Here is a 24,378-nt window from a genome sequence, read left to right as displayed (position 1 = left end):
TGATGCGCCGACACAGCTACCCAACCGGGGAAACAGAAATTAATATCATTTTAGCTTCCGGGCTTTTGCCTCTCCTAAGGCTTTTGTATTTTGTCATGTTCTGAGTACTCACGCAAATCTACCCGCACTTTTGAGGTCGCTGCCGTACTTCCTGATGATCTCCCCTTTGTTCCTACATTTTTTGTTCCTTTATACCGTTTAGCACTGTTTGTGCACACCTTTCTTAAGAATTATGCCAGTATATACGAGACATGTGCAGAAGATACGTTCACTGGGGCTCTTACGGCCATAGGGAATCGGACTTCCAGATGTAAGCAGTTAGTTAATTTAGTCATATGGAATGAGCCACAGCTTCAAGCACTCAAGCTTTTGCTAGGTCCATTGTACTGTCCCCTAAAATCGCCTATTCAATGGCTTCCCGCGAATTTGAACATATCTTCGAAAGGTAGGGAGTGCGCAAATTCTTCGTTGAAGAAGACTAGAAAACCTTACCAAGGTATCTTTGATTAAGGTCCGAGGAGGCCGGAAAGCCTTATATGATGTGCAGGACGGTCTTGTTTCCTTCCTCACATTAGTTACATATAATCGATGCTACCAGTCCATTTTTTTTCATGTGGTAGTTTAGAGAGCAGCGTCTCGTTAATAGCCCTACCTGATTTTTCATGTGTCACTTCTTAAGGGACAATAAAAATGCCGCTCTAGGGGCCCTCGGCTCTTAAACAAGAATTTCTTCTGTTGTGTTAATGACAAGAACGGTACTTTGCTTACTGATCGTCGAGCCGCGACGGATAGATGGCGAGAATACTTCGAGCAGATTTCAACTGAAGAATTTGCTCATCCTCCACTTCCACAATCATTGCCGACATTTGGAGCAGTTCCACCAGTCAGCGCAACTGAAGTCGAGGAGGCAATAAAACAAATGAAATCGGGGAAAGCAACAGGACCTGACGACATCGCATCTGAGCTCTGGAAAGCAAAGAGCTGGGACCCAACACTGTGGCTTAGTGAATTCTTTAACCGGGTTATTCAGGAAGGAAGAACACCATCTGACTGGCAAGAAAGTACCACTGTTCCAATATGGAAAAAGAAAGGTAGTCCAGCAGAATGTTCAAATTACCGTCCGATCCGGTTACTTTCCCATACCATGAAGATTTTTGAACGCATTCTTGACAACCGTATTCGCGAAAACGTTGAAATAACCGTGAATCAAGCCGGATTTGTCAAGAACTGCGGAACTACTGACGCAATACACGCTGCGCGGTTACTCATGGAGAAACACCGTGAGAAGCATCGCCCTCTTTACATTGCCTTTCTGGATCTAGAGAAAGCGTTTGACCGTGTACCACACGAACTCATCTGGTATGCTTTACGACAACACTTCGTGCCAGAAGAACTCGTGCGCTGGGTTCAATTGCTCTACCACGATCCGAAAAGTAAAGTTCGAAGTATGGCGGGTGTATCAAAACCGCTTCGTGTCTCTGTTGGAGTTCATCAAGGAAGTGCCCTCTCACCACTCCTCTTTGTCCTTGTTATGGACACCGTCACACGGGATATCCAACGTCCAGCGCCCTACACACTGCTTTATGCAGATGATGTTTTCCTAGCATCTGATAGCAAAAATGATCTCGAGCAACTTGTTCAAAAATGGAATGATCGCCTCATGCAACACGGTCTCAGATTGAATTTAAACAAAACTGAATTTTTGACGACCGATCCCCATGAAACAGGCACAATCACTGTCAGCGGCAGTGATCTGCCCAGATCTGAGCGATTTAAATACCTCGCGTCAACGCTATCAGCCAATGGAGAACTGCGTTATGAAATTGCTTCACGCATTAACGCAACCTGGATGAAGTGGCGTTCCACAACTGGTGTCCTTTGTGATCGACGTATCAACGAACGTCTCAAATCTAAAATTTACCGCAATGTTGTCCGTCCAGTCGCTCTCTATGGTTCTGAGTGTTGGCCGACCATAAAAGACAATGAACGGCGTCTCGCGGTAATGGAGACGAAGATGCTACGTTGGACTAGTGGCGTCACACGTTTAGATCACATCCGAAATGAGGATATCCGCGATCGTTATGGGGTTGCACCGATCGTGGAAAAGTTGCGAGAGAGGCGTCTTCGATGGTATGGTCACGCAATTCGTGCAAACGAGAATTCACTTGCAAAGATTGGTCTGAACATCGAAGTCGATGGTAAACGACCAAAAGGCAGACCTAAGCAACGGTGGCTTGATACGCTGGATGGGGATTTGAAAGCCTCGAGATTGCACCCAGATCAGGCATTCGATAGAGCCAAATGGCGAAGCCGATCACGACGAGCCGACCCCGCTTGTGAACGGGACAAAGGCTGAAGAAAAAGGTTACGTGAATCCTGGTGATTTTATTCTTCAGAGCTGACTTGACAGTGGATGACCGCATGTCAAATGTTGGCTATGGTCCTACCATTCTGAATCCAAATCCTTGGTGCGCCAGTCTATCAGCCTCCTCAGTACCAGCAATAATCGAGTGTCTTGGCACATTAGGAATGTTTGTTCAGTCGGTCAAATTTCAGTAGCAATTATTGGCTGCGCGGTTTTTAAAATAGATGTGACCTTGTAGTGCACCAATATGTTCCCTTCCTTCACGAAAATGTTTGACCGCTCTGGAAAAAGTTCCCCTTTTCCATTTTTTTGGTTGCCAAGTACTGGGCACGATATGGCGCCCATCCTTCTGCCAATATTGCTTGGCTAGGAAGAATTTCTCGCACCTTTCGTCTCCCTTCCAATTGGCATGGCTCGGAAGTTTGTTAACTTTCGTTCAAATTTTTCCGATGTTAGATATGCGACCGTGGCCTCAATAGGAGATACCTCTAGGGGCGTAGATACTACCCATCCAAGTCAGATGTTTTGGGCAAGGAGCACTTCCCTCACTTCTATTCCTTCTTGGGGCAGTTGTGGCAAAATATTGGACGCTAATAATACTGGAGCGTGTGATACGTAATTCGCAGTCAGATCGTCTAACCTGTTACCAGGAAGGAGTCCTTTTGGGGCAAGCAAGAAAGCCGTCCTTTGTCACAGGTTTTACGGCGAGCGTCTCAGTTTTGATTGCACCGCCCCCAATTGATGGGTGAGGCCGACAACTGAAGAGACCTTACCTGCAGAAACTTCATTCACCGAGATTTCCATATTTGTGCTTTTTTCTGTGGAGCCTACGGATTCCCTGATCTACCATACAGCGAACTGTGACAACTTGTTCATCCTTTATCCTAGCGTTTATTACGGTTGTTCGGAGAACTGCACTGAAGTAAGCCAAACCAGACGTATTTTCGACGTGCTGTTATGTGTTTCCTTCCACAGAAGCTTTTTCCCGATAATTCTTGTCGGGATACAGCACTGTTTGGTTTTGTCTGTGATATATTTGACATTTGATGTGTTTCAGCTGGAAGCAACCCAACTCTCTTCATTATTTGTGGGAAGCATAAAGGATGCCCAACCGGTAGTGGCGCATCTAATGGTGATGATTGTCCTTACATATGAAACAAGGCAACTGCTTCTTTCTGTCGTCACTTGCTTTTGCAACTAGGGTAATTTTCCAATGCAAATTCCCTTTTGGTATTTTTAGAGATCCACTATCCCACTAATTCAGGAGCAGATTCAAATCGTCTATGGTAACAGGAAAGTTAATGATGAGCCAACCTCCATCAATAGATTCTAAGCTACTGATCTCATTGTATGTAGGACTTTCCTAATTGTGCTGGAGGCCTTCTAAATAACTAGGGAACGATCCACGAGAGTTAAAATTTTTTATTCGATCAGAGATTGGCGTTCAAAAGATCCCAAGCTCTCTCGTAGTTCTCCCCGTACACTCTCAGGCGAGGTTTTGCGTCACCTTTCAGTTTACTCTGCACCATCATCATCAATCTCTCTGCCTTTCTGATTTCGAACTCATCGTAGTCGAAGAGTTGAACATATCTTGCAAAAACTAGAACTGAAACTCAGCTCTGCCCTAAACGTGGCTAACTAGGACTTGGTCCAGAACGACACCACTGATTGCAGAATGGACATAAGGTCGCTGGAACTTGCTTGAGCCCCAATAACCCCCAACCCTGTGATTTGTACTACCTTGGATTCAAAGTTCAACCCCCTCCGAACCTGCGTATATGGAACTGATTCCGTCTCAATATCCTCTCCGAGGTCATGACTTGATCTCGAGCTGTATGGCTCTCTCCAGGATACATCCTCAGCATCGGGATTGCTTCCTTTGATGACGATGTCATCGTTTACTCGGGATATGAATATTCTGGCTTTCATGTAGACTTCAATAATCAGTGACGGTCTACCTATCAAACTCAATTCGTTCTCGTGTCTCCTCCCTTCTCTTGTCTAAGCTTCACCAAAAATCCCTTCCGGGTTTCCATTATATTAACATGTTCTTGTTGGATTCACGGAATGGGGGTGTGCGAAAAAAATACCAAAGCTGGAGTTGAACATTCCAAAAGCAATTAGAAGCACATGTCCGCAAAAACATATCCAATGCGGATCCGAATTTCAGAACTAATATTGTGGAAGCGCTTTGTCGAATAGGGACTTCCACAGCCTTCCTAGCATGCCTAGTGATCTTACAATCACACTCTCTGCTAGCAGGTTCACTGTCCGATTGTCAGGGTGCGCAAGATCGGCCATTGAACGAAACACATTGTTACGAAAAGCGGTCGGAATATATGGCCTAGGTCCTTTTTCAGAGATCTCGCAACAGATAGAGTAAGCGGAAGATAAGTAAGCTCCGAAAAACTGCGCCATCCTTGGGGGCCGCAGCGATTACCGAAAAATCGGCTTCGGCTGGAATGTTCCGGGACAAAGCATCAGCGGCTAAGTTGTCTTTACTGAGTATATGCTGAATGTCCGATGTAAGCTGACTGATGGAGGTTTAGTGCCGAAATTGGTGAGGAGACGTTAGGGGAAAGGGAAGTTAGAGGCTTATGGTTCGTGAACAAGATGATCGGCCCGCCTTCAAAGTAAAAACCGAAGCACCTGATGCTCAGATACGCAGTTAGTAATGTGCGATCTTAGGCGCTGCAATTTCGTTGGGCGGGATTCAACTGCTTTGGGACGAAACCCAACGACTGCCAGCTTCGGTGAAAAGTAGCGCCTACTGCAATGTCTGAGGTATCGACCAACACGGCTTGAGGGGCATCCGGTTAAGGGAATGTCAAAGGTGTAGCCTCTACCAGCTGTTGTTTATTAGTTTAAAAATGATGGAGAGAGTGTGGTTGTTTACGCAGGTTGAAATTTTCCCTGGAGACCTAAGACAGGTTGTGGAGTCTATAAGGAAACTATGCTGCATATACACCAACAAGGCCATAGTGTCACTTCGCCTAATATAGAGACACTGCTGTCAGCTAAAGTTAAATGCTACGAAAAAGTCATACGTAAACCAAGACTCACGTTTACCTGCCTGTAACCGTAAGTTGTAATGGACGTAGAGTTTACTGTTACTAATTTTTGCTGTTGAAGGAACAATTTCTGGGTCTGGGAACGGCGAGGATCGAGACTTCTGCGCCTGTGTCCACCAGAACATTTTGTCTGCTAAAGCGATCGTATAATAAATGTTTCTGTGCTTCGGGTAGACGTGGCGACGTCCCCCCAACTAACTTAGTTTTTTTGGCGTTTCGAGAAACTTGCTTGGGCTGGTATATTTAAGGTCCCTATCTGCAAACCTGTGATAGTACCAGCAAACACTGCAGTTCCATGCGGATTTCTTGATGTTGTCCTCCACTTTGGGGTTTACATCGCAAATTTATTTAGTTTTTCACTTTCAAGTTCTTTGGTAGTTTTTTTTTTGACATCTTAATATTTATATTTTCTTCTTCTTGTCTGCTGGGTCCCGCTTAACTGGGAAGAGTTGCGCTATTTCACCGGCCTCTTGATCGCCCGTGCACTTTGTCCGGTTGTTGGCGCCTTGGCTTGGTTGCAGGCCTGTTCGGCGTGCGCGTTCATTGCTCAACGCAGTTGAAGCGGGTGCCAAGTATTGGTCCGCCATAATAAACACAGACACTAATTGGTCTCCACGGAACGGACTCTTATATGCGTACCTACCTACGTTTTTCATTCCAGACTGAAGACTCCGAGGCTTTTTTTTCTGCTTTTCTTTCCCTTCAACATTAAAAATCTCAAAATGGATTTTCCCTAAATGAGGTTTTGCTCCTCGAGTGCCTCCTCTGACCTTTTCTACTTAGTTTCGGTTAAGTACTTCCGTCTACCAACTCGGTTGTCCTTTCTCACTTTTCTGGGTCCCTGTCGTTGACATCCTTAGGAGGGACTGACTACTTTTTTTAATAATCTCTTTCTCTGGAAAGTTTGGACGCAATATCAGGGCACTGTGTTTGAGGGATACCAATAATCGGCGCCCGCTTTTAACCTCCAATGCTGAAGTCGTCCTTTTTGGTTGTCCCTCCCAATCGATTTTGGTCAGTACAAAATTAAGAGCTGCGGATTTGGATGAGCATAAATATAAATGTATCCCTCGCTCTCTGGAGATGTGCCTGATGGCAGAGCTTTGAAGTAAAGGGAAGTGTCAAAGGCTCCAATCCAACATATTTTCTGCTGTTTATTTTTGAACCCCTTTTGATACCCTAAATATTCGCACCATAGTCATCTCAATTCATTGAAACCAGAAAGTCAGAAAACTTCTTTCAACAAAAGTCAGTTTCTCGGTATTTTTCTGCCAACATCGCGCACTTTGATTTATGCGATACTCTGACGAAAAGTTTTATTTTTTTTTGGTCCCTTGTTGAGCATAGGCATTGCTCGTGAAAACCCAGTTATCAGTCATTCGACAAAATAATGTTATCAATATTATTTTTTGCGAAAGTTTGCCTCAGTGTGCAATGCTCCTCCTAACACTTTTTGCAGATTGTGAGCCTACGTTATCACCCAAAAGTGTCCCAAAGTAACGCTCACCTAGATTGCGGGGCCGAAAAAATAAACGCAAAGGTATTTTTCGATATTTGTGAATTCCAGAGTTTTTGCATGGGGAACTTGTTTCGTCGAAGAGTAATAGATTTTAAAAATAGTATCAAGGTTACCTTGCGATGATGTAAGCTTAGAATATTGTTTGACGCTCATTACCAGTACAGTGTGGGGCTCGATGGAGAGAAATGTAGGATTGGGGGACCTAGAAGGAATTGGAGGTTTCGTCGCAGAAACCCGTTTTGGGATGAATTCATTATAATCTCAAGTATTTCGGGATTCTTGTGGTTTTTTCAGGGAGGTAACTGAATTCGGAAGTGGTGATCCCTAAAAACAAACCACGTATGGCTGCAACTATGTTCGCTCTGTCATCTCCGCCTTCAAGCACATTTATTCTAAATCCATCCCGGGACATTTGCGCCTCATCACTTGGGGAAGAGGTGCATTAACATTCCTAGTTGAACAGCCAAACTAAAGCTCCATTTCTGCTCCGGTGCTGAATTCGTCACCCAGGAAATGACTAGCTATCCACACTATGATCAGCCCCCTTCGGCACGATCATCACCCGTCACTAAATATACAAATTATTCACAATAACAAAAATTTAGTGATATATTAATTTTTTATTCGACATTCTTCAAGGTGCCTTTAGCAGACAGGCAGCTTTGAATCTAAATGAATCATCTGTTCTGCGTTTTGATGATCGCGGCACACACGGGCATTTTCAGGCGGCGGCACCATGGCGACACTTGGTAGCATTTACCGATCGCAGGGGTATTCTAGCCGGTATTGTTGAAATTCGTGGAATACATTGTGCTAACTCCGCGGAGGGGGTTGGCTGCATGCATCACCTCGAGGTTATCGCTGATGATGATCAGTATCAAAATTTTGGCGCCTCTATTATCTGCGGAGGTTGACAATTGCTGAAGATTCGCTCCCTCGGATGAATACTTCTAGAAGATGATCTTGACTCGTCTGAGTGCTAATACTGAGAATAGTATCCGAAGTTAGCATTAATAGGAAAATCGCATCACTGTCTTCCAAGAGGGTGTGCACGACGCGCCGATGTGCTGCAAGATCCCACAAACTGATCAGAGCTGATCTCTTGTGATCTTGCATGTTACGAAACCCAATTACAACAATAAATGTATCCGGAAATGACTTTTGAGTGATTCAAGTGGATCGCCAGCATGCTGTCTAGGTCTCTCAATGACTCGGGCAACTTAATCTTGACATATTGGTTGGTAAAATTAATGGGTTTTGCGGTGTTGCGATTGGTACTGGATTAATGCGTCAGGTTCAGAGCGTCATGAGATAGGCTTGAGTAGTTTGCATTTCATTGACGACGTCGTTAGAGGCGCCAATATTATAATATATTCGATGCTACGTGTGGAGAGTGCTGAAGTAATATTGGCTTTGTTGTGGATTGCTCAATCGTTTGGTCAGCAATAAACATATGTCGTTGGTGCAATCAAGGTCAGATATTGGTTACGTTGATTAGGTCACTTGGGAATGGCTCGGAAACGAGGTCAACCACAGTAGGTTTGGTACATTGTCACCCATGAGGGTGACGAGTGTCAGATTTTATTGGTTTCACCGAGAAGATAAAATTAATGGATTGTGGTTAGCATTTTATATTTCGATATGTTCTTGTTTCCTTTGCCTGGGTACTACCTAAATTTGGCTAAATGGTGACACAAGACCTAGAAGGCCTCCAATCACGTTTGGGTTTAGATTAAACCGAAGAAAAAGAAAGAGTGCAGATAGCGATTCAAATAGGATCAACTTTTTCCAATTTAGTGATGCGAGAGGTAGAGACAGTATCTTTCTTTACAAAAATTTGCCTCTATCTTCCTGCGTTTATCTCAAGGATGGTCGAGTTGATCGTTTCGATTCTTTTCAGACCTCATCCCGGGGAGATCCTGCCTGAACTGCAAACGAAAATAGTTGGGTTGAACCAGTGTGTGAATCATAACGAAACACAGTTACCATGTCTTGACAATGTCCCGCAAGTCTCTCAACGATTTTCCAAGAAGTTTGCATTCCTCCTACCCCGCTCTACACCGCGTAGTTTTAGAGTAACTCACTGGCCGGCTACTCCGCGTAAGTGAAGGAACCCACTATGGCGTAATCCACAATGAAGTTGTCACTCTTTTTCAATGTGTGGACGATCCACTGCCACTTTTGCCGATGAATTGTTTCATCTGATATTGGCCTAGGACAGATACCACGTTGCCACGACGCAGACATCAGGTAATGAAAGCTTACATCTTTCGAGGAATAGTGAAGTTCAGTTTCTATGTACTGTTCCCATATACTTACACAAAGAGAACATTTGACGTGGTACAGGCTCAACTTCCTGTCAATATTGAGATGTCTGCATTTCCCGATTTTTGATAAAACATCAAAAGCGGATTTAGCGCTGTTAATTCGTGGACCGACATAAAATTCTATGCGGCCATCTTCAGAAACATCGCTTCCTAGATATAAAAGCTGTTCAACGACCGCGATATTCTGCTCATTAGCGCGACTAGCAAGACTCCGGTGGCATTTCTGCGTACACCAATCAAGGTATGCTCCTCGCTGACGCTTTTAAAAGCTTTCTTGAAATTGATGAAGAGCAAGTGGTGCGAAATCTAAATTCTGCAAACTACTCCAAAATGATTCTGCTTTCTCTCGATCAAACTTTCGAGGTATTCTGTGATCCATTTAAGGATGATTGTTGCTACTTAGCGACAGCAGGAAGCACGCAAATGCCCTTATAATTCTCGCATTCAGCGAAATCGTTGCCTTTGCATTATCTTGTTTCCTTCCTTCTGTAATATCGGAAAAAAAATGATTCCAGCCCTTCTTCAAGGGGGGTCTAAAGGAATTGATCTGGTCCTACAGGCGATAGCTTACAACCCCTCATCCACCAAAAACCCAAATATCATGTACAGAAGGTAGGATGAAGAGCCTGGAACAAGATTGATACCACGCAAACGACCGCGGAAACGAATCACGTTTTTGAATCCTAGAATGTTAAGCCACTAAACAAATCTGATTAAGTTTTTACCACCGAAAGATGGTCATCCAGGATCCTCGACTTGAGATAACATCGAGGGGAAACGCCAACATGACATAAAGCGCGTTTACAGGTGCAGAATCTCAAAAACCCGCTGAGTAAAAACCAGCTTCCTTTGAAAATTTTAAGTTGGAAGACCTGAGGAATAAGAGCTGAAGAAGAAGATGAGCAATGGCGAATCAGATACAACCATGATTTCTATAAAATATTTGACGACCCTTGAGTCCCCAAAATAATTAAACTTCAGAGCTGCAATGGTTTACCTCAAAGAGTATTCGAAAGGAGAACCGAAGGAAACGAAGACCGATGGGAAAACCCTGCTCGGATTTCGAAATTGGAGGACGTGATCGATGGGTCAAGATGCTGAAGGCTTTGACGAAGACAAATACTATTCTGCACTTCTCGTACTTTCCTACGGTAACGGAACTCTAGAACTTCCAAGTCTCCCCCGCGCGGAGCGATCAACGAAACTCTCAGCTCGCTAGAGGTAAAGGGGCTCGCGGGCGGATTGTTGATAGTATGTGCTGTTTGCGGAGGAGGAAAGCTCTCCCACTACTGGGTAAGACGGGCTGGCAGAAACGGCAGCGGTACTCTGTTCTCCTATGAGTATGCGAGGGAAAGTGGATATCATGATGGTTCATTTCGAAACCGACTTTAATACCTCCCACCAATCTTGCCCTGGTTACCAAGCTACTCTCACCCCCCGTCCCCTGGCATCCGATGCCCAATAAAGGTGTTGTCACAGCCAACCTTTGTCAACTGAGGAACGTTGCTCATAAAAAGTCTTATTCTTCTCTTTATCGGAAATCCTGTGTTGGCATTTTGATACTCCTTAACCTAAATCGGAATCTCGCAATCCTGGCTGAAGCCTCCCCGGCCAACGAACACACCTGGCGATAGCTATCATCACCGGCCCAAAACTGGGTTTGGTTCTACTGTTACTAGGCTTCAAGGAATATAAAAGCATAGTTCCCCCAGAGGGAGACGGATATTTTCCAGAGTCGCATGAGGGGGGGGGGGGTTAACATTTTCCCAGGAAGAGAGTTGTCAAATTTGGAGATTTGCAGTCCACAAAACTTTATCCCTTTTAGACATGCTTTATGGGAAGCGAGGAGTGTATTCTCGCAATGAGCGTAACACCTGCCTCGAAATGTTCGCAAATGATAAGAGAACTCAACAACCTTAGAAAATAGAGGACGCGTTCACTAGACCAAAAAAAGCGAAAGAGACGGTTTTGGGAGGCAGATGCAGCGAATCATTTATTTTTTAGGGCATCACCATGATTTTTTTTCCACATTTGTCGGTTAAATAACTTCTAGAAATTTGTCGTCCTCTTCCGAAAGTACCTTTTTATTGGATACTCCACTTTTGACATTTGCAAGTACTTATCCAACCATTAGAAATCGACCGAAATGTAAGCTGTCAGTCTACAAGGCACATCGTTCTGTACCATCCTCGTTTATTTCTGGGTGTGGCCTTCATAACCTTATTTTGGAGATCTTGGTAAGGCCAATCTTGCGCCCTTATCGTTTGGCAAAGCCTCCTTGTTCCACCGGTAATTTGGTTGTCCCGGAATCGTAACATCACACGTCTCAGTTGCACGATGAAACATCTATCCCACCTTATCCCATCATGGCTTCATTGGACCACCTAAATACCCTAATTTACTTCTGAAGTGCTTTGAATTGTCATCTTCTTCATTGCCACTGTCGAAGAAATGTCCCAGGTTGAAAATTATACTGGAAAACAGAGTCCGGGAGGTAAAAACTATACGAGTGTAGGGTGAAAATTATGCAGCGATTCTATTATCTCTCTTTTTCTCTGAAATTTCTATTCCCGACCCCCTAGAAAACTCCGGCCCAGGAACAATATTACCTTTTCACTCCCCTCTCGTCAGGTGTTATGTCAATAGTCGCCTGTGGAATGGCAAAATCAATTTCAGTTACCTGTGCGATTTAGCCGGAAACACCTTCATCAACTTTAAGGCAGGAGGTATATCCTACATGGGGGAGCAGACTTGAAATTGACGGACTTTTGCGATACTGTGAGTTTATCAGGCTAACACAAGAATCTTTTGCTGAGGTGGATGCTTCGAATGTTCTGGTATCGAGACGAACATTCTTTTTTTGTCCATTTTCCGGGCGTTGGGTTCTTCCGCTTTCACAGGTACTGAGGCCGTGCTGGTTGATATCGTCTCCACTTGGTTTCCGCACTTTCTCGTCAACCTTTCCCGCCTGACACCGCCATTTGAGGCTGGGCATTTCTCTCCCTTTGTGTCCTAGCAAAGAAAAACTTGATGGCTCTTATCAAGGCCCAGATATTTTGATGGATGGAGAAACTCTGTTCCGGTTTACTCCTTTCTGCATTCGCACTGTATTCCAAACTTAGTATCGATCTAGGGAGTATCTACATACATATTCATATTCCTCCCCGCCTCCAGTGGCGAATCTCGGAATCTCTCCTGTTGAAGAGCTTTAGTGTCATCAGCGGTGGCTTCCCAATCTTGGAGCTCTCTCTCTAATCCATTACTATCTTTTGTAGAATAAGATGCAACACTAGTAAAGTTTACTATTATCACTGCGGTTCCTGTATATCAGCGGTCGGTAGCCGGTTTTCCAACTCCCACTGCTGGTTCTCCGAAAATATTCATGCCAAAAAGTTTTTTTTGCTTTATCTGGATTCTCCGATAGCAAATTCTAACTCCTGGAATGAGTTAAATGTTCTCCTAACCTGGCATTAGCAACTGGGTTTGTGGACTTATGTACGGATATTGACCAGAGATATGCTGTTGAGTGCTGGCTGGTAAGTGTACTTAAAATATGGTCTTCGGTTTCCTAATTATTTTCAATATAGATACTTCACATTCCGCAAGAATAAGTTCCTCAACTGGTGGTTATATTTTTCAACTAGAATATGTTAAAGCATATCCTAAACTGTTTCGACAGAGTTTGTTTCTTCACAAAAACCTCTCCTCTTACGGTTCAGGTGATCTTACACTTTTGAGAGCTTTCTGAGCTTACATCGAATCTATTCATCAGTTGTCTCGGTCTTCTGGGAATATTTGGGGTATATCTTTGTTGTTTCACCCTCCTTTTTACAGTCGTTCTATGAGAGTGTTTTTCTCTTCTTTTGGCGGCAAAGAATCACTGAGCAGCTCCGGGATAACATTTCTTGTAGAACTTCAAACACCAAGTGGTCAAGAATGTACCTCATTGTGGTGCCATCAGGAAACGCTTTCCTACATCATGTCTTGGCCCGGTCTATCTAAGGTACAAGTCAATTATAAAAACTGGATTCATTATGGAATAATGCATTAGGTTATGAATTATGTCAACGTTACACTTTGTATGATTTCAAACAATCCTAACCTGGTAATAGTCCAGGTGCAGGCTAATGGTGGGCTTACCTTGTTTCAGCCAATTCCTGGCACGCCTGTGCAGGTAAATCTTCTTTCAGTGAAAGGGATAAGTAGGTAGGTATCGGTGGCTGCTCCGAGGAGCCCAATTAGCGCTGTGGGGCGCCGTTTTGATGCCACAAACTCCTAACATCGTTACTGCTGTTGTGAGAGCAAGGAGACAGACTCCAGCCAGCTCAGATCTTCCGAACCAGCTCGTAGCATTCACGAAGGAAAGCAGCTCTGCCACCCTGCAGCTAGAAATCTTTCTGAGGTCCCCAAAGAATTGTTTACCTAGTGCCCGCAGCCTGACGCTGAGCAATCTCAAAGGAAGTGCCTGCGGGTTTCCCTCTCTTCTCCGCAGCTTCGGGTATGGTACGGTATGCCGAGCCCCATGCAGACTGTCGTAATCTTGTATGCATTTGCATGCGTCTGGCACATGAACTTCTCGGGTTTTGTTATAAGCGGGCCAAATTCTCCTTGACTTGGCATAGGTGGCGAGCCTTCGCCATCTGAAGTCGGCGGCTGATAAGTAGTGCGAGTGGATTCCGCCCTTGACAGTCGCCAGCGGGACACCAACTGTCCCCGCCGAAGGATTGCCAAGAGCAGAGTCCCGCCTGGCCATGTTCCTATTACCGGGAACCCACAGGAGGGTGATCTCGAGTGTGCTACCCAGACTGTTCAGCGCGTTTCTGCACTGTCCCAGGTCAGAATGACTATGTTATGCTTGAGGATCATGCCCCAGCCATCGGCAGGATTCCGGTGTCGCCGGTACTTCTGTTTGGAAACCTGGGAGATCATACGACTCGAATACATTGTGTGTACTCGAGAAAATCCCAGCGTCGACTTCCCCGACCATCTTTCAGTCCTTGATGTAGAATATTGTGTCATAGCCTGGCAACACGCCGCCGGTCTTCCACTCTCTCCTGTAAGTAAAGTTTCTTGAGAAGTTGAGTTTGCGTCTGGCATAGTCCGTGGGGAATGCCCAAATGTCCCGAGGTAATTCGTGTAGATGTTACTATAGCCGTAGTGCTTCGCTGTCCAGTATGCGGGCTCACATAGTCGAACGGCACTTCACGCTACAACGTATTTAATGTTGAGGTCTAGGGAGAGGAGATGCAGCAGTTCATTGCTAGCATCTGCCGGGCAGAACTATCCTAATATATTTATCCTGAATCCTATGTAAAAAGCCGCGAGTTTATCCTATGCGGTAGCGATTGTAAATTCAGGTTATGTTCTGCATAGGATCTGGATATTAGGTTGAACTCGTCGGAGTGTGCGCTGCCGGGTTACTTTTCCATGTTGAACATAAGTTCTCTAAATTAGGGTTAGAATTGTGGGGGTTGTGATTGACGTCCAAGCGGACAATACGTGTCTTTGCGTTTTCCAAAAGGTTTGGTTCCGGTAGTAATATTGGAGGACCTTCATAATTGACTAATTGCAACCTCAGTCGATTTCTTCCCACTGTGTGGCCCCAAAAAGATGACTATCCAGTGGATGGTATGCTCTGAGGCTGTGTGCCAGTTATTGGATATAAAAAGACCTCTCCAAGAGCCCTTCCTGATGCGTCTCCTAGGAATCACAATTCGGGTGCTCAATGCAAGTTTACACATTGTCCAATCGATCTCCAGATTTCAAAGTGGAGTAGGTAAGAGTGCGGTCATATGTGGAACCCAAACATACATTCTACTGTTTTTACCAGATATTTCAGTAACATCGATCCTCGCGTGGTAATTTTAGAACTTTTCCAACAGATATGGAAGACAATACTAGTACAGAATGTGATTACCCCTTTGTCTTTTCTCTTGGGATATTGGAGGACCCTCATGAGTGATCCATTAAGATCCACATGGAGTAAGTGAAACACAATAAAACCCACTTGTCGTCCCTAAGCGGAACACAATAAAGGCCCCTTGTCGTCCCTGTCGACTCTGTAAGATTAGTTTCACCATTTTGGTGTCGACATTACACAAGTAGGTCGTTAACTAAAGTGGCCCAGAAATCTTTCTAAACCGTCATGCAACAATGGGAATTAGTCTTACTATTCACTAATTTCCCAACCTGTAACCTGTGGTGCTTGAATGAGATTTATAATTTTTAATTGTTTCATCCCGAGGACCGGCTAATAATAATGCAACTGTCTTTGGTCCGTAGAAGGGTTTGCAGCGTGTTTATTCACAAACCCCCTCTCTTTGAATAGCAGTTCTTTTCCTCAACCCCTCCAACTATCCAAAAGCATGGAAATATTCTTATTAACACTTCTAGATCCTCAACACCTGCCACGCTCACCTGGAAGCCAGAAAAAATATTTCTTGGAGACTGGCAGCTTGCTAATCTTTCACTCTTCGGGATTAGTCGTATACTTTCCTATACATCGTTCACGAAGGATCAGTACTTTCTGAATTACTCATTCGCTAAGAGCTAGAAAATTTTCTCTCAAGTTTGACTAAAAATGAGGCTTTTCCCGACTACGCCTTTTTCGTTGCCGGACGAGCTAGCATCGTCAGAAGACCTGCACAGCTTCGATTTGTCCTCTTTGGGGAAGCCCTTTCCTTTAGTCTTGGGGACTTGTTAGCAGTTATGGAGGAAACATGTGGTTCCCGAAATATCGGTATTTGCAAAATAAAAATCAACACTAGCGAATAGGAAAAACAAGTTTTATTATTTCAAATAATTAATCGCTAGAAAGACCGCGTAATTACACTCAGATCGTAAGCAGTTTTATAGCTAAAGATGAATGTCAATCAATGATAAGACTTTAGGGCCTTGTATTAGAGCTATTGACAGAAGGCGCCTGCTTCGGCGGGGGAGGAGTCGTCCTGATTGGTTGCGCAGCTGATGTTGCGGCGCTTGTTACAGGACACAAACAACAATAACCAAAAATGTTCTGTATGAATTGAAACATCGAAGACAAGGCCTTAAGTTGAATAGTGGCAAATATTGGGACACTTAACTATAGTAGGAGACGCTTTCTTCATGAGCGCGATGCAGCTCAATTTACTCTATGGCCCAGAGGTATGAGTTGATTCTCCTAGCAAGGAGTGTAACGCAATCGCAATGATAGCCGTGAGAGTACGTCCTGTTGCTAAGGAAGACAAAGCCATCCATAAGCACAAGTGAGAAGTCTCGAGACAAGGGGTTACTCGTGAGGAACGTGACATGCACTGAATCAGCAACTTTCTTTGGAAAATGAGTCGAGAGGCAGATATAGTACGCAATTTATCGGAAATCTAGGTTAGAAGCTGGCCTGTGTGGAGTTGCCAAATCTGCCATAAGGCGCGTCCCTTCGATGCACATGTACGCATCAGGAAATGTGCATGCATGGGCATTCTTATGCGCAGGCCGGGTAAGTGAGAAGTAAACACCCACCCGTGGATAAAAATTGGCTATGGGAAGGACACCCAGAAATCAAACCAAATATGGAGCACTGTGCAGGGCTTCGGAAACCCAGTACCGGCGGTTTTTGGGAGTGGGCAAGTGGGTCGTGGAAAAATTGGCTACTTTGGCATCTAATGCTACAAGAGATGTTAGTGGAATGGAAATTGATCCTTTTGCAACAGCTCAATACTTGGGAGGTCACCACTGAACGCAACATTACCCCTAGGCAGTCGAGATACATCGCGGGACTCGAAAAGGGAGTTTTTAAAAGACGAAGGCAGCAAACTGCAACAGCGTTGTTTGGTGAGCTCATTAAGGAGAGGCGGAATATCGACCAAAATATCAGAGCTCTGATACTGTCTGCGAAGTTACTACTCTATACGACAGAGTTTGTGATAGGTCTCTCGGCGTGCCCGCGTTTTTTGAGAGTTCAACATTGTCCGGTATGCAGCATTCTTCCGTTCCGGTGCTGGCTTACATTCATCGTAGAACTAGCCGTTCCGAGGTTTTTGCGATTGGGGTCAAATATGTATGTGGCAATGACAAACGCTCTTCAGGTGGTTGTGATGATCATTTGTTGATGCCTCATCTCCAGGATATCTGTTAACTACGGTTATTGCGGCATACATTTCCCCCTTATAGGTGTTATGGAGGGCCGTGTTGTGAATGGCTTCAGAATTAACTCTCACCGGATTGTAAGAGGGGATTGTAGGTGTTGTTGTAATTCGAGCTCGGAGCATTATGCCAACGAGATAGTGATCCGATATATTGGCCCCTATGTGTTCTTACATTCATCAAGGCATTCAATGAACACGTGGTCAATTTGGTTAAAAGTGGTCCCGTCTGGAGAGTCCCACGCATGTTTGTAGGCCGCTTTCCGTGCAAACCAGGTACTTCCAACAACCATTTGGTGCGATAATGCTAACTGAATAATCCGCAATCTGTTATTATTGGTATCCCTATGTAAGCTGTAAGAGCCGACGTATCACCTGAATACAGGCTCCGTCCCTACTTGACTATTGAAATCTCCAAGTATGATTTTGATATCATACTTGGAGCAGGCTTCGAGGGTCCGCTCAACTGCCTCGTAGAAGGTATCCTTCTGTGACTCTGCAGTCTGCTCTGTAGGGGCGTGAACGTTAATGAGGCTTATATTTCTAAATTTGCCTCGCAAGCGCAGAGTGCATAGCCGTTCGCTTATGTTTTCAAAGCCGATAACAGAAGGTTTCATTTTTTGGCCGCTATAATATATGATGTGGTAGCAGGAGCAGTCCCTGTCCAACACATTTCCTGCAACGTTGTTACATCAGCCTCATATTGCGACAGGGTATCGGCTAGCTTGGCAGCTCCAACTTTGTACAGGGAGCGCACATTCCATGAAAAAATGCGCAAATTGTTATTCCATTCTCGTTGTAAAGTCCATCCTGTCCAAGGCTCTTTCTGTGGCTTCGTAACCTTGGTTGTCCGTGTAGGGTTGTGAGCCCTACCCAACCCCCAACCTTCCTTTGTATTCCTACTAGATATTCCAGTAGCCTAATTCTTCGCGTAATAAAGGACTTCTCTAATAGATATGGAAGGTGATACTAGTATAGACTGGTAGTATTCCGGTGCTTTACTTTTGGTATATTGGACACTTCCCCCGAGTGGTCCACTAAAAGCTTCGGCCTTGCCCTACGAGAAATAAGGGAACACAATAAAAGTCCCTTCTCGTCCCTGTTGACTCCTTATGATTAGTTTGATCGGTTTGGTCCCGCCATCACTTGTCGTGGTCTCTTGAGGTAGCCCGGAAGTTTTTCAAAACCACCATGCAAGAATGATCTCCTGCATAATTGTTCAGTTACAGTAATTCAGGATGCAGAAAATTTAAGCCTCAAGTACCCAACCCATAGTTATTGAATGAGGTATAGGTATAAATGTCTCAAATGACAAATGATTCTTTCATTTTGAGGGGCGACTTTAATAATGCGACAATCCTAAGTCATTAGAAGAGTTAGCAGCGCGTTTATTCCCACATCCTCCTATTATCAGTTTCGAAAACACCGATAGTAGGTAAAACTCTTCGGATAGTAGTTCCTCTCTCCATTCAACTGCCCAAATGTATGTAAATAGTTGTATTAACATTGTTTTAGACTCCAGGCTGTTCCAAAATCTCACCACCCTCATCTGGAAGCCAGATGGCAGCTTACTAATCTCTTGTTCTTCAGTTTTAATCGTTGACGGTGGATCAGTACTGTCTGAGTTACTCGTCCGCTAAGAGGTAAAAAAAATTTCTTCTGAGCTGCACTCCAAGTGAGGCCTTTTTCGTTGCCGGGCAAGTTGACGAATTTTGGTTGTCAGAAGACCCATGCCGCTTCGGTTTGTCCTTAACCACAGATGTTTCGGGGATCCCTTTGCTTTAGTCTTGGCACAACTTAAGGGTTGAAATTTGCTTGAAGATGTTGTGTTGGTGAAAGCTATTCAATGGTAAGACTTTAAAGCCTTGCATCTGGAGTTCTGACAGTAAGGGCAGGCCCTTTCCACTCCTCCGTTACTGACTGGGTTCTAGTACCATGCAATATAAGAAAAATATGGAAGAATTCAATCCAGAGTATCATGGGTCGCAGAGGTTAGGCAGTTGGTAGTTGTCGAAAACAAACCATTGGTTTCAACCAGAGAATTCTGGGTTTTGAAGAAAAGACAAGGATAGCCACAGGACTGGGATCAGCGAAATCAAGTGAGTCTGAGTCCCTGCATTGATCGACAGAGCATTGGAAGTGTCGATCAATTTCTCCACCTAGAATCGTTGTTTTTTCTGATAATGGTACTGACAGCTTGGAACTCTAACGATATGTAGATAATATATCTTTGATTTTTCTCTCTCTGCCCATGCGGCCAATTGACGAAGTGAGTGTGGCTTTATCAAGACAAAATTTTTTTTGAAGTACGAACTTAGCTCCATCTGTTGTTGCATCGGAGCCTGATGAAGCTTCCTATATATCTTGCATCCCTCTGATTTATAAAGAAAGAACCAAAGATTCAACAGGTAGAGGTTGGCTCTTGGTAGAGAGCCAAGATTTCGACCCTACATAATTTAGAAAAAGGTGACCCCATCAAACTCCACCAAAGTTCATTCATCCCCCGGAGACATTACCCCCAATAAAACCTTCTTTCGAAAATGAATTGATCCGCACACCTGTCTCAATGAATTTCTGCAAAAACTCCGAAAGTATCCATCCTTCCCACCAAAATAAACATCATTTCTGTATTGAATCAATGCGTGTGAATATGTAAACAGCCTTGTAAATTTTTCCATTAGCACCTTTTCGCGAATTGCAGGCATTGATCGTGTCGCCCCCCTTGTATGCCCCGTTCTAAGTGTTGTTCTTTGTTTAGCGCTGGTATTTCGCACATTATAGGGTAGGGTCAAGAATAGTTTTGCCAGGTCTGAGATCATTCATTGCCCGGATCGTTCATTCAGGCCGGAGCGGTAATTGTTTTGTTCGGTATGCAATTGCAGTGTAATTAGAAACTGGTTTTATTGGAATGCCTTAGGTGGGTTTGCTGGTGTAATTGGCTTTGGCACGATCACTTGTTTGATTTTGGCATGGAATTTTCTTGGGACCTATCTCGATCAATTTGCTATATGAATGGGTGAAGTACGATTGAAAAGGTGTGTCTAATTAAGTTGGCAGCTTGCAACAAAGTATGGCTCATGCAAAGTATCTATCTTGAAAGGGCAAGCAGTTTCCTATTTTAAGGGGTGACACCCGAACAGTCGCTGCATCTCGAACGAATCGCGGAAATACTGCAAAATGCAGATAACCCCCATCAATCCAAACTATTATGTCAAACTACAACCTAATCAACTGGTTAGCGCATCCAACTTTGCCGACAAATGCTTCCCTTACTAACATTTACTGCTATAACATGCTAGCGGCTAACGAAGGAGGCCAAGAGACGAAGACAACACCGATGGTATTATGTAGTCGTTGTTGCTGTAACTTCAAGATATTCTTTGAGTTGTTGCCTGTGACGGTATTGTGGGCTGAAGATGGTTTTCTTTGGTTGCTGAAGATCGCTGGGCTGAGAAGTGCCTGAGTGGAGATGATCTTATGAACGACAGCTCGGCCGAAGACGTTAGCTCTCGCGCATACTAAAGATACGGTTTTGTTGTAGATCGGTTTGCTGTTCAGCTTCTGAAGACTATTGCGCTGAGGAATGGCAGAGTGACGGTGTTACATTAAAGATCGTCTTAGTATTCGCTGTTAACTACATGTTATCGCAACGATGGCATCTTTTCTTGGAGTCTTTATGGTTCTTGTACTTGAGCTCCAAGTCCCATCTCTCTTGGTTTTGTTTTTGTTACCCCACATTTGCGTTACCTTACGAAACTTTGTCTTCTCTCCTCCTTCGTCTGTGGCTAGCTCTTAGCGAAGTTGTCGGCCTCTCTAGATTCACAGACGCTCCCGTATGTGTAGCTATAAGACAACACAACATAGCATACTTGTTCTTCAACACTTCATGCTCTTTTCCATTCCAAATGGAATGGAATGGTCGTAAAGGTGCAGCAAACCTACTTCGGCGGTAGAGCTGGCTCGATCCGCTCTATTCTTAAGACCATTGCTATTTCGCTTCAGTTTGCGATTGTTGGTCGGTTGAATGGTCGTCCCGTTCGGTCAAGGCGGCTGGTCCGTTCGTTTCTGTGTTGTCCATTGAACCGTTGCTTTTCTCTGTAAAAAGCTTAAGTTTGTGTACACATTACCGTGATCATCCGGCCCCGATAAGAAAGATCGCCGTGGCTTAAGTAATCACCAAAATAGACAATAGATCTTAGTTTCCGGGGAACCTTTCCCAATGCACTATGATTTTGTGCTGATCTAGCTCAGCGATCTTGCCATGATCGTTTCCGATATCGGCTACAACCTGTTCTTGGCTATTTTGCAATCGCTTAAAATCCAAGGTGACAAGATTGCAGTGTCGCTGGTCTTTGATCGAGTCGCGATCGCGAAAGAAGTATGTATCAGAGCAAAGAAATGACCGCGAGGTGATCTCATTTAATTTGAATTTTGATTGTGTTGTGATTTGCAAATGTTGCCGGGGCATAGTGTGTTAAAAAAGTACCTGCGACAGTTCCTCGACCATTGCAAGGACACCGCTCGCGGCTGGCTTGCATCAAGATCCCGTGGCCCCAAGATTCCAAGCACTCTAAAGTGGTAGAATTCGCGATCTCGAGTTGACTACGTTACGGTTGCAAGCCTGGTTTTTGCACTATTTGTAGAACGCTATGACACAATCGTCTAACCGTCGCAGTCGCGAAGGCTTGAATAAGAGTCTGCAGAACTAGTTGCCTGGAAAGTTGCTAGCAGTGGTTATAGAGCTTGTAATGTATGCATTTTCTGAGGGGCACCTTATGTGACTAGGTAGCGATCGTGCATAGAATCCAAGAAGAGAGCATAACGGGTGATTGTACTGTCCGCGGATCACTCTATACCAGAGGGAGATGCAAACTCGGAGTAATTTGAATCTAAATGTCCTTCATGAACTTTTTGACGGGAAAGGAAACAAATAGAGATCAGTGAAACTAAAGGAGTATCTTTTCTGTGGTGATACTATTGCTTCTCCATGTGTGTACTATGTTGGAAAGGTGTGTTTTGTGATAGTTGCATTGTACAAAGACTGCACCAGGATACCTATTAAGCAAGCTGTCTAGCATCATTCTCAGCACAGGTACTTTCCTGTGATATGATCTTCCAAACCCCCTGTCGCGAAATGATATAATAATTCTAGATAATGCGCAGAATATATCGGTATCGTTGATGATTCTATAAATATGTGTTTTAAGTGACATTGCATTGCCTCTTGTTTGTACATTCGTTGTTCTACCACATTCGGTCAACCGGGGCGCCCTGCCTTACGTTGGAATTGCGATCATTTTAATAATCAAGACACGATCATGCCGTGATCGCGATGCCTTCACATACGGGTCAGGTGCGTATAAATGGTATTATGCCCAGCAGGAAATCTTCTGAATATTCATACTTTCAGTCTACATAGAACAAGGGTGCATGAGTTTGTTTTAGACAGTCTTGAAGGTTAGACATTAGAAACCTGGCCCTTATTGAGTTGGTAACACTAAGGAGTGGCCTTTATAATACTTCAATTTCACATGCTAAATTACCTGAGATGACAAGGATAAAGAGAAAGCCCAAATCAAAAGTTTAGTTTCAGGATACGCCGGCTTTAAACACCTTGAAGTATTCCACACTTGCCCTCACACAGTAATTTTGCAGGTCCAGTTGAACGTATCCAATTGCCTGACCTGCCAATACTTTTCACTATCGTTACTCCCAGCTGCTTCTTCTCTGGACGAAACTGTCAACAACCCTCCTACGGAAAAATTGAGACTGATTCCAAAAAGAGGATTTCGTGGACCAAAAAAGTGGAAGAGAACTTTCTCCATTAGGTCCCGTTCCTCATCAATTGGATGCGGAGTTAGGACCCCTTCAATCCTTAAAGAATTTAAATAGTAACCCCTCCCCCCGTTTTCCGTATTGAAACAACAATAATAGTAATCATTGGCACAACAATCCATATTGGATCAGAGCCTTGAAGTGTGTTAAAGCACTTCATTCAAGACCGTAACGGTACACTTCAGTACACTGTAGGAGGCAATGTGGTCAGCATTGCGCTCGCCCGTTATTATTACCCTAATTTGACTCAGGTACTCATTCACAGCTGAGTCGACTGGTATCCGGTATCCAGTCACAATAACAGATCCCTCTGCCACCAGTGAAACCTGAACCGCGACCTTCCGCTACGACAACCCAGCGCTCTAACCACTTGAGCCATCCAGAACACAATACCACAGTTTAAATTCAGACTATATTAATGTGGGGTCTGAACCGGATGCGTCACACGGGCCACCGTCGCGGCGCAAGCAACTGCTGAGTCATACAGGAACCCGTTCCAACACACCAGTCGCCAATCCGGATTGGTGTGGGTATCACCGCAAATTTAGTCTTCACGCAAAGAGGTGCTACAAACCCTACGCCTCCCCATACTTCGATCAGGAAAACCACCTCTATCTCAGTCGGCAGAAGTTGGCACCGCGCTTCCAGCGGAAAATCACTTGCACATTTTCGACCGCGAAACGCACATCAAACCTCCTCATCGATTTAGAAATCTTCGGTCAATCGGAAACAGTTAAGCAATTCACACCTTCGGTCCGCACAATCTGACCTGACCCTCAACCTGGGGTTACGTCGAATCTACTCCTGACGATTGATCATCGTAGATGTCCATTCAGCCATTATTGGCGCAGATTTCCTAGTGCATCACGGTCTGCTTATAGACGTCAAAGAAAAAAAGCTGGTTAACTCGCTAACTGGCATCACATCGAAGCACAATTCAATAGCCACGACGACCGTTCACAGTGTTTCCATCGTGACTAAGGCCGGCATACCGCCTGGCAAATTAGGCCTCCGATACTCGGCACTGATGAATGAGTTCAACGACATCTGCTCACTGCACAACACCATGATCTCTTTATACGATTTTCCCGTCCAGGATGAAATTCACACCACGGGCCCTTTGGTTTTTGAGCGACCGCGC

At 44.4% G+C, this 24,378-nt stretch overlaps 1 protein-coding gene across 2 annotated transcripts in view; it reads left to right on the top strand.

Annotated features, from left to right (window-relative positions):
* LOC119650714 (nuclear hormone receptor FTZ-F1 beta) overlaps positions 1-24,378 on the top strand; it is a 129,176-nt gene that overhangs the window by 22,685 nt on the left and 82,113 nt on the right. Inside the window, exon 1 of one of the 2 annotated variants that reach the window (XM_038053725.1) lies at positions 21,407-22,755. The exons of the other annotated variant lie outside the window; for it this stretch is intronic. The gene's annotated coding sequence lies outside the window, so the exon portion shown is untranslated. Of the gene's footprint in view, positions 1-21,406; positions 22,756-24,378 lie in introns of those variants that run through there. 2 annotated transcript variants of the gene reach the window in all.

Source organism: Hermetia illucens, chromosome 3 (genome assembly GCF_905115235.1).
Source record: "Hermetia illucens chromosome 3, iHerIll2.2.curated.20191125, whole genome shotgun sequence".
Classification (NCBI taxonomy): domain Eukaryota; kingdom Metazoa; phylum Arthropoda; class Insecta; order Diptera; family Stratiomyidae; genus Hermetia; species Hermetia illucens.
The sequence above is the reverse complement of the archived record's forward strand: the minus strand, read 5'-3'. Positions and strand labels throughout refer to the sequence as shown.